This window comes from Rhipicephalus microplus, chromosome 9 (genome assembly GCF_043290135.1).
Source record: "Rhipicephalus microplus isolate Deutch F79 chromosome 9, USDA_Rmic, whole genome shotgun sequence".
Lineage (NCBI taxonomy): Eukaryota > Metazoa > Arthropoda > Arachnida > Ixodida > Ixodidae > Rhipicephalus > Rhipicephalus microplus.
The window spans coordinates 2,409,006-2,418,898 of NC_134708.1; the positions used below are offsets into that span (position 1 = coordinate 2,409,006).

Here is a 9,893-nt window from a genome sequence, read left to right on the forward strand (position 1 = left end):
GATAGATCATGTGAAGACTGCGCAGATTTATGTAAGTGTTTGTCTGTATTCTTCTTAGCGCTGTCGCCTCCACAGCGCTGAGCTTTCTATGTGGACATGGATAGAGCTGCCTATTTTCCCTGTAATACTTAAGAATCGTCTTGAATAGCTCGGTGATTTGTGAAGCCTAGAGCCGCCTTGTCCGCATGCAGGTTCCCTGTCATGCCCTCGTGCTCAAGTCACAGTCTGTACAAATTTTACTGTGGGGTTCCATCCTGTCCCAATCAATATCCGGAGCACCTGTGCCAATTTTGCCCTTTAAATAGTTTCTGCAAGCTTTTTGTGAATTTGTAATGATTGTTGATGGAGCGTTTCGCATCCCTCTTTTATTGCGAATGCTATGGCGACCTCTTCTGCTTGTGTTGTCGACGCCTGATCTATCGAAGCACAGGCTGTAATTTTTCCTCTACGGTCGGCGACTACACACCCAGCTCTATTTGCATCGGTCTGATAAAGCACAACGTCGGTGAATCTGGCCGTGTTCAAAAATCTTGTCATTTTGTTAATGTGGTCAGCCCTTGCCTTTCTTCTGCCAGCATGCAGAGTAGGATTCCTGTTGCTTGCTATTGGCAATACGGTGCACCATTCTCTAAGTTTGCTTGGTCCCTGTATAGTTTCTCGGTGTTTTTGTATTAATGTATAGTGCCCTAGTTTTGTTGGGACTGCTCTGCCAGATGGGGTCTGGAGAAGGCAATTTTGTTGTGCTAGAGCTGGGCCTCAGATAATTCTTCAATTGTGTTATGAAGACCAAGTGCCAGTTGCTTGTCGTTTGAAGTATTCCACGGTAATCTTAGGGCTGTCTTGTAGGCCATTCTAATTATTTGGTTTGCTTTCTCTTTTTCTTTCCTGTTATACAAAAGCGAGCATGTAACACGACTGATGATGAGGCTTTTGATCAATCTGAGGGTATCTTGTTCTCTCATGCCTTTATATACGGTTGTGCGTTATACGCGAGATCATGCGTGAGATCTGCTGTACCGATGTTTTGAGTTCATTTAGTGTGCGCAGACATTTCTGATTAGCTTGCAGCCACATTCTTAGTATTTGTACGGTATCTTTCTCCGGAATAATATTTCCTTCGAGCCTGACTTCCAGCTTTGAATTCGGGTCGATCATTCGTGCTTTTCTTTTAGTGAAACAAATGAGCTCAGACTTTTCAGCTGAGCACTGAAGACCCTGGATCCTTGCATACTTTTCTATAGTGCTAGCTGCCTGTTGTAACCTATCTTCTTTCTCTGCTAGGCTGCCTGTGGTTGTCCATACCGTGATATCGTCTGCATACATTGCATGTTGTAGACTAGCAATAACTTGGAGTTTTAATGCAAGGCCTGTCTTGGCGACATTAAAAAGTGTCGGTGAAATGACCATTCCTTGGGGTGCTCCTTTGCTTGGAGGTCGAATGATGTCGAATTCGTCATCTCCCAGCTTGATTGTTACAGTCCTGTGACTAAGAAAACTTTTGACGTATTCGAATATTCGTTCTCCACAGTTAGCTTCCTCCAGACCTTCTAGTATTGCTTTGTGACTGATGTTATCAAAGGCTACCTTCAAGTAAACTGCCATAATGACGTTTTCCCCAATCTTAGGAATGTCCGTTAATACTTCTTCTTTTAAAAGTAGTAGAACATCTTCCATTTAAAGATGTGGGCAAAAGCCAAACATGGCGTCGGGCATGAGGTTATTGTTCTCGAGAATATTGAGGAGCCTGGTGTTCACCAGCTTTTCAAAGATTTTTACTAAGCAGGACGTGAGCAAGATAGGTCTCATGTTCTGGATGACGACTTTTTTCCTGGTTTAGGCACCATGACCAAAATCGCATGTTTCCATTCATGTGGAACAGTTCCAGCAAGCCAATATTTGTTTGTGTATTTTATGAAAGCTTTAATGGCTTCATCATTTAGGTTTCTGATGATAACATTGGCAATTTTATCATCACCCACTGCTGTGTTCTTCTTGTTACTATATATGACTGCTCTTATCTCAGCATCCGTAAAAGGCTTGTCTAAATCAGGTTGTGGTGATCCTTTACACCTTCCTTGATATGAAGGCATCGTTCCGTCTTCCCCAAAGCATTTTAGGGGCGAAGCTTCTTATAGCGGCACCCGTTCGTCCCTTTTAGTCATAGTGTGTAACCAGTCTTACGCTTTGACCTCCAGTTTTACGCTTTGACCCTAACCAGTCTTATGCTTTGACTTGATTCTATTTATGCCAAAACAGTGTTAATGACTTGAATACAGATATATATATTTTTATATCTTTTTGATTTTTCATATTTCATTATTACAGCTTAATTGGGATTACTAACTATAACACACATAAAGTAGCCCATTATGGCCTTATTTTTTTCCAACAACCGAGTATCGAGTGCCTCGAATTAATGTATCAATTTGACACCTTTACAGGGTGGCACTTGACATTAGGCAAATGATTATCAGCTGCATCATTGCAGGACAGCATCAAATTAAACCTCTCTCATCAGTGAGTACTTGAAAACAATGTAGCAAATAATGCAGCAAAGATGAAGTTTTTCTGCTATATTTGTGTATTGAAGTAAACTGGTTCCAGCTGTAAGAAAAAAAATCACCCCCAGAAAATTTCGGCAGACACTATGCATCAAGGCAGTCAGCGATGTAATTCTTTCCCAACACCTTGAGGCAAGCCTCAGGTTGTAAAACTTAAGCATTGAGTAGTAGCATGCAAATTGTCGGTTTCACCTCATAACATTAGCATTCATCACAGACATACCTTCTATTCCAGCAATGTGTAAGCAGAACCGGCTGGCAATGCAACATTGTAGCTTAATGAGTCACATGTGCCAACCTCTAAACGACCAATGAAAATGCTAGTTTTCTAAAGGTCAGAATATTTTAAGAACGCTCCATGTCTACCCTATGCCAGCAGATCCTTTTAGTCCGCCAACACAAAATGTTTCTAAGAAGTGCCCGGAGCAAGCTTTCATTTGTTAGAGTGAAGCTGCAAAGCTTTTCGTTTTCTTCTTCGGCTTCGCCCCCACAACACCGATCAGTCTGGCGTGGGACAGAAAGAAGCTCTACCAGCTGTGCTGCTTTCTCAGTCTTCTTCACACTGACCGAATAGTACTGTGTCATCGGTACAGTCCATTGTACACTTCGGTTCAAGCTGGCATGTGGCCCAGCGTTCAGGGCACTCACCCTCGAATCGAAGGAATCAAACCCCAGTTTCATTCATTTTTGCTGTGCGCCAGCTATAGATAAAGAAGGGCTTTTTATGCCATGTAAGCTTTTTGGAACAGCTTGACAAATCAATCAATACAGGAGCAGCGATTCAGTTCAATTTGAGCATGCTCGTGCCGCTCGCCCTGTGCATTCTTGCCATTTGTCAAGGTGACCTTGAGCACATTTCCCAACACATTACCGCCTAGCACTTCCCTGAAATTTTAGAGCCTCACTTCAAAATTGATAGAACAAAAAGCACCGAATTAAGGTACATGTTTTCAAACCTTCAAGTGTCCCTAATGCAAAAAACTGAAGAGCGGGCCAATGGGACAGAAAACAACAGGCAAGAGTTTCGAAGACCACAGAATCAGTAGCGGGAAGAACAGTGGCAACCTGATATTAGGCACAAGAAGAAATGGTCCTTGACGAGATATGGCCGGAAATGGACACTAACGTATGACAATCATTACGGAACTTAAAATGTAACTCAGCTAACAAAAGATAGGCTCAGTTGTAGATGATAACCAGACATCACAGAGAATTTTCAGCTGGTTGCAGTTACCAATAACTGAGTTGCCATTGAGTAATCACAGGAAAGCAATCAGCTGCTGCTACATTACATTGAATTCACAGTGTACAATGTTCACAGCCAATGGAATATTGTGGCCTGGCTATTTCACTTCTTACACTGCAGCCCTTAATAAAGCTAACCGACAATTGCTTTTCATCATTAGCAAGTTCGTCTTAGCTCTTTATAACAGCAACTTCGACCCGAGGAAATGAATAGCTGTTGTGAACTTTTGCAACCACTGTGCATGTTCAACTGCGATTCCCACTAAATCGTACAATTCAAAATTCGAAGGAAAAAACTGAATTACCATCAGCAGCTTTGCCTCTGAAGTAAGAAAGGCTTCGCCATACAAAGGAGAAGTATATATTTTTCCGTCAATCTCTTTTCTGGAATCCGGTTGGCAAGGTACGGCTACCACCAAGCGCCTTCATTGAGTTATAAACAAAAAAACAGCATGTTATGGCCGATACTATACCAGCTCGTTTAGAGCAAATGCAAGAGGAATTTTCTGCTGAGTTGACGTATTGTGCATGACACCTCGGTCACGCCTTGTACATACCAAGTGGGTGACAGCACACACGGTTGTAAATACTACTAGTAGCGCACCGGCCATGTTTCAAAAATATTGCGCTTTAAAACAAGATCACGAAGGCCGTCAACTCTCGACTGTGCCGAAAACCAGGTCATTGTCAAGTGAGCTTATCGCCGTCTAGACTGGACTTCCCCTTATTTTTGCTTATTACAACAGCATTCCAAACGGGTCAACACATCTGCTGCGCCGCGGTTTCTCGGACTCTCAAGGCACTGTGACAAAAGAGCAAACAAAATCCAGATGACCCATGTGAACAATACAAATCTAAATGAAAGCAAATGCACATTCACAAGCGATAACTAGAACGTGAAATATGTCAGAAAAGTTGAACAAGCCCAACAACGGTACGGTGAGTCACTGACGAACAAAACCAAAAGCTGTTCGAATGAGAAAAGACGTTGCACGATAGAAGACGAGTCGGTCGGGTGCATTACGAGAAGGTGCGTCACTAATCGGCCACTTGACCACGAGATATGTTCGGGAACAACATCTGCGAAGGGCACGACTGTGGCGCCGATGTGGGTACTACAAGACTCCCAGGGCATTCTGGCGAGAACATTGCGTGGCTCTTTCTAACACGGGCTGACACACAGAAGGCGGGGCACGAAATACGTCGCTCACCTGGATTTGTCGTGGAATCCATCATTCTTGGTGCCCGACAACCGAGCAACGTGCGCGGCCGGAGCCGAAACCACACACACACACACACTTATAGGCTTAGGCACACGTCAGTGGTGATGATGTTGCCGGAGCAGTACGACGATCACCGATGCGAGTCCCGGTGACCACAAGGAGACAGCAGCGCTGAACGAGCCATCCTGCACTGCTGCTGCTGCGGCCGCCGCCACCGCAGGCACCACCACACCGACGGCACACACACACGGACACACCAAGTGCGGGCGTTTTTTCTTTCTTTTTCCCTCTTCTTTGAGCTTGTCCGATGTGTGGTGTAACTGCCAGACGGTCGTGATGGCGTCCCTCGACGAAGACGTCGGCAGCTCCAGCGAACAGCCCTAATGGCTACCGGCGCTTTCCGTAACTTGATGGCCAAAACCGTTGCGTAGTTTACGGACTACTTTCTGCCACGGATGCTTTGGTGCAACGACAAGCAACCGCCACTCCTGTCTGCGCAGCTGTCTGTGACAATAGTCAAATAGGTCTCCCAATTCTCCTCTACTCTGCCGAGATGCCACTCGGTGGCGCTGCCTTACTGTCCTGACGGCGGCCGTGCAGCGCATGGAAGCTAGCATCAAAGGGCTTCAGGGAGAGCTTAGGGCGGAACGGGAGCAGAAGATAGAACTCCAAAAACAGCTCGGAGCGTCTCGTGAGCGGGAGGAGGCTGCCGCCAGCCTATTAGAGCAAATGAAGGGCGACCTTCGAAAAGAACGGGAAGTAGGACCGAGCTCGAGCAGCGGGTAAAGGAGATAATGGCGCTTTGCCTCGGCCCCGAGCGGTGTGAGACGAAAGGCGTGGGTAGCGGAGAAGGCGACAGGCGGGAAGGAACAGGCGAGAAGGCAGGTCAGGGGGGCGCAGTGTCTGGCCACAGCATGGAGGCTCCGAGAACATTCAGCTCGGCGGCGCAGCAGTCTTCAAGCAGGGCAGAAACACATGACAGACGGCAGAGAGAGAAACAGGTGAAGCAAACAGGGGCGCCATCACAAACAGGAAGACAGCGATTGGAGCGTAGAAGGGCACTAATGATGGGGGACTCTAACGTGGCCAGGGTTAGGGATGGCGTCTTAAAGACAGTGAAGGAAGATTGAAGAGTCAAGGTGGAGGCACAGTCAGGGAAGTACATGGTGGATGCACTGGCCAAAGCCCAGGAGGTTGTAGAAAACAGCATGGAGGGCGAAAATCTAGTCATTATTCATGCTGGGGTCAATGATGTCTTGAAGGGCAAGGATCAGAACCTTCAGAGAAAGTTAGAGGTTAGGATATGTGTAAGCTCCGAAAAGCCGCTGGGCATATATGTGACCATATGCACAGTCCCAGAGGTCTAGGGGCAGCCTCGTGGAATTGAAAGGAGGGTACTAGAGGCCAATAGTGTGATCAAGGGTTTGAGCCGGCAACTCGGATACAGCGTAATGAAAGTTAACCGAGACGTGTACGAGCCCGGAGCTCGCCCCTTTGCACAGGATGGCACTCACTACAGTGGTGCAACGGGCAGGAGGATCGGTAATAGAATGGGTTGTCAAGCCACAGCTTTTTTAGGGGGACCCGGAACCCTGGGGCCAACAGTGTAGCCAAAGACAGTTCTAGAGAGGCAAAAATATCCACGCCACACGGAGTCCGTGGGAGAAAAAATCGACGTAAGCACAAGGGCCGAGTTAAGTCAGACGTAGGCTATATTAACATGTAGGGTGGCAGGAATAGGTTAAAGTGGGAAGAGATAGAAGAGCAGTTGAGGCAGGAGGAGCTGATGGTATACGGGGTTGTGGAGACACATCTTCGGGACCTGGAGCAACCACCCTGCAATCCGGACTACGTATGGGAATATTGCAATAGAACACAAGGCAGCAAAAAGGGGGGGGGGGTGGAATCGGTGGATTTATACATAAGAGCATGGGTTGGCAAAGAGTCAAGCAGGGATGCAAGGAACATTTATGGTTAAGAGGGAAAGTAGCTGGGCAGATGACACTCCTTGGTTTGGTGTACTTGTGGACGGGAGCAAAGGCCAGAGAGGAAAACCAGGCAATGGTAGAGTGTATATCAAAAGACATTCAAGAGTTAGGAGGAGAGTGCGAGATAATTATAACAGGAGATATGAATGCGCACATAGAAGATATAGATGGGTTTACCGACCCGACAGGCAAAATGATCATGGATATGTGTGAAAGGCTTGATTTGATAATTTGCAACGGTACCGAAAAGTGTGAAGGGGCAATATCATGGGAGGTAGGAAGGCTGCAGTCAACGATAGATTATGCACTGTTGTCACATAGGATCTATGATAAGCTCAGGGGAATGCACATAGATGAAGGTGGCTCCAGAAGTCTGGGTAGTGATCACAAACGTATAGAGCTAAGTTTAGGAAGAGCAGCGAAAGTGGGAAGAAGACAAGATGACCAACTACAGGAAAATTTTCATTCAGAAAGGCAAATAGAAATTGCTACTAAACAAATTGAGAAAGTAATCACTGAAGATAACAAAACTGTGTGAGCATACACAAATCTAACTAGACTGTTTGGGCTAGGGCTTGCTAAGGCACGTGACAAGTCACCCCGAAAAGGAAGACACAAGCCCAAGAGTTGGTGGGATGAGGAAGTTAAGAGAGCCATAGCAAAACGTCAGGAAGCTCCTAGCGAACACAGACATGCGAAGCAACGGGGTGAACCGACAGATGATGTTGAAAGAAAATGGGAAATCTTTCTAAGCGCTAGAAGGGAAGCGTCCCTCCTGATCAATGAAAAGATTAGCAGAAAGGGTGCTCAGTGGCTGGCAGAAGTACATAAAAAGGACAGAAAGACAGCTGCGAAATTTTGGAACCATCTAAACTCCCTAAGAAATTAAACAAACCTAGAGCAGAAGTTTATAACTACAGCTCAATGTGCTAGGCTAGAAGGGGACGAAGCTATTGAATATATAAGAGCAAGGGTGACAGAAAAATTTTAACAAAAAAGTGCCTTATGCACCACAATAGACAAGGATGGATCAAGTGGCGCAATGGCTCCATTTTCATAAGAAGAGTGGGACAAGGCTGAGAAAAGGGTTCCTAGTAGTACATCAACAGGCCCAGATGTCATTCCAATTATGCTGATAAAGACATTAAGTCCGAAGTCTAAGCAGACTTTGAAGGAGGTAGTGAGCAAAATAATAATCGATGGAGAAGTTCCCGATGGATGGAAACTTATCAGGGTGAGCATGATCTATAAAGGAAAGGGGGACAAAGATGACATAAATAACTACCGTCCTATAACAGTGACATCGGTGGTCTACAGGCTGGCGATGCAGATTATAAAGGAAAGACTGCAGGCATGGATAGAAGATGATGGGGTGCTGGGGGAACTGCAGAATGGGTTTGCCCTCCCTATTCTATTTGCCCTCTATTTTGCCCTCCTGGTAACTAAATCCCAGTGCTTTGAAAAACTCTGCGCCATCATCCTGGACTATAGGGTGAAGCCCTTTACAGAACATTATCAAGTGTTCGGTAGTTTCTTCTTCCTCTCCACACGCACTGCATACCGTGTCTACCCCTTCGTACTTGGCCCGATATGTCTCTGTTCGCAGTACTCCCGTCCTGGCCTCAAACAGTAGAGAACTACCCCGAGTATTATCATAGATCCTTTCCTTGGCAATTTCTTCTCTAAAATTTCGATAGATATCTAGTGCGGACTTCTTAATCATACCAATTCTCCACATGTCAGTCACCGTTTCCTTCACTTTCTTCTTAACCGATAGTTCTTTTTGGTTTGGCCACCTGCTGTTCTCTAAGTATTTACCAGTCAATTTCCTGGTTCGCTTCCTCCATTTTGCATCGACATTCTTCATGTACAAGTAGCTGAATACCTTCCTAGCCCAACGCTCCTCCCCCATTTCTCTCGATCGCTTCTCGAATTTTATCTTGCTGCTAGCTTCCCTGCCCTCGAATGATGTCCATCCCATATCACCTTGTAATCTCTGATTCGGTGTATTCCCGCGAGCTCCTAAAGCAAGCCTACCTATTCCACGTTGATTAATTTCTAATCTTGCTAGAACTTCTGATCTCATGCACAAGACCGCATTGCCGAACGTCAGCCCAGTAACCATGACCCCTTTCCATATTCCTCTCACAACATTATACCTATTGTAATTCCACAGTGCCCTATTTTTCATTACTGCTGCATTCCTGTTACCTTTAGTCGTCACGTATATTTCGTGTTCCCTCGGGTACTCGGTCCCATTGCTTATCCATACGCCCAGATATTTGTATTTACCTGTTATCTCTAGCGTGACCTCCTGTATTCTAAGCTCACCACCTTCATTGTCATTGAAAATCATGATTGCTGATTTTTCCTTACTGAATTTAAAATCTAACCTATCTCCCTTATTACCGCAGATGTCCATCAATCTCTGCAAATCTTCCTTGTTGTTGGCCATTAGCACTATATCATCTGTGTACACTAATGCTGGTAGTGCCTGATCAATGAGGGTGATCAATGAGGGTAAGGATCAATGAGGGGAATGATGGGTAGTACTCCATGGGTAGTACACATTTGTCTAATCTTCGTACTTCTGGCCTGCCTTTGGCTCCGTGTGTGTTCGTGTGGCTTGGAGCTGTTTTCTTACGAAACAAGTATTAGCAAATGTTCAGCGGTTGCGCTTCACCATTTTATTTTGTAAGACTTACTTCTCAAATTGGCTCACGAAGTTCAAAAGGGCTTAATCTTTCTTTCAAAACAAAACCGAAACACAGCAATAAATGGAGCCGCAAATACGATTCGCCGCCCGCAACAACGTTTCTAGAACTAGGTAAGTTGCAAAACTGAGCGGTGTTGCGCGGCGCCGCCGCTGCCAGCGA

General features: G+C 45.5%; 1 protein-coding gene across 12 annotated transcripts in view; it reads right to left on the bottom strand.

The window, feature by feature from the left end:
• Wnk (Wnk kinase) overlaps nucleotides 1-5,372 on the bottom strand; it is a 407,304-nt gene extending 401,932 nt beyond the window's left edge. For all 12 annotated transcript variants that reach the window (XR_012885945.1, XR_012885943.1, XM_075872963.1 and 9 more), the window contains exon 1: nucleotides 5,018-5,372. The gene's annotated coding sequence lies outside the window, so the exon portion shown is untranslated. The remainder of the gene's footprint in view (nucleotides 1-5,017) is intronic.
• Between the last annotated feature and the right edge of the window lie 4,521 nt (nucleotides 5,373-9,893).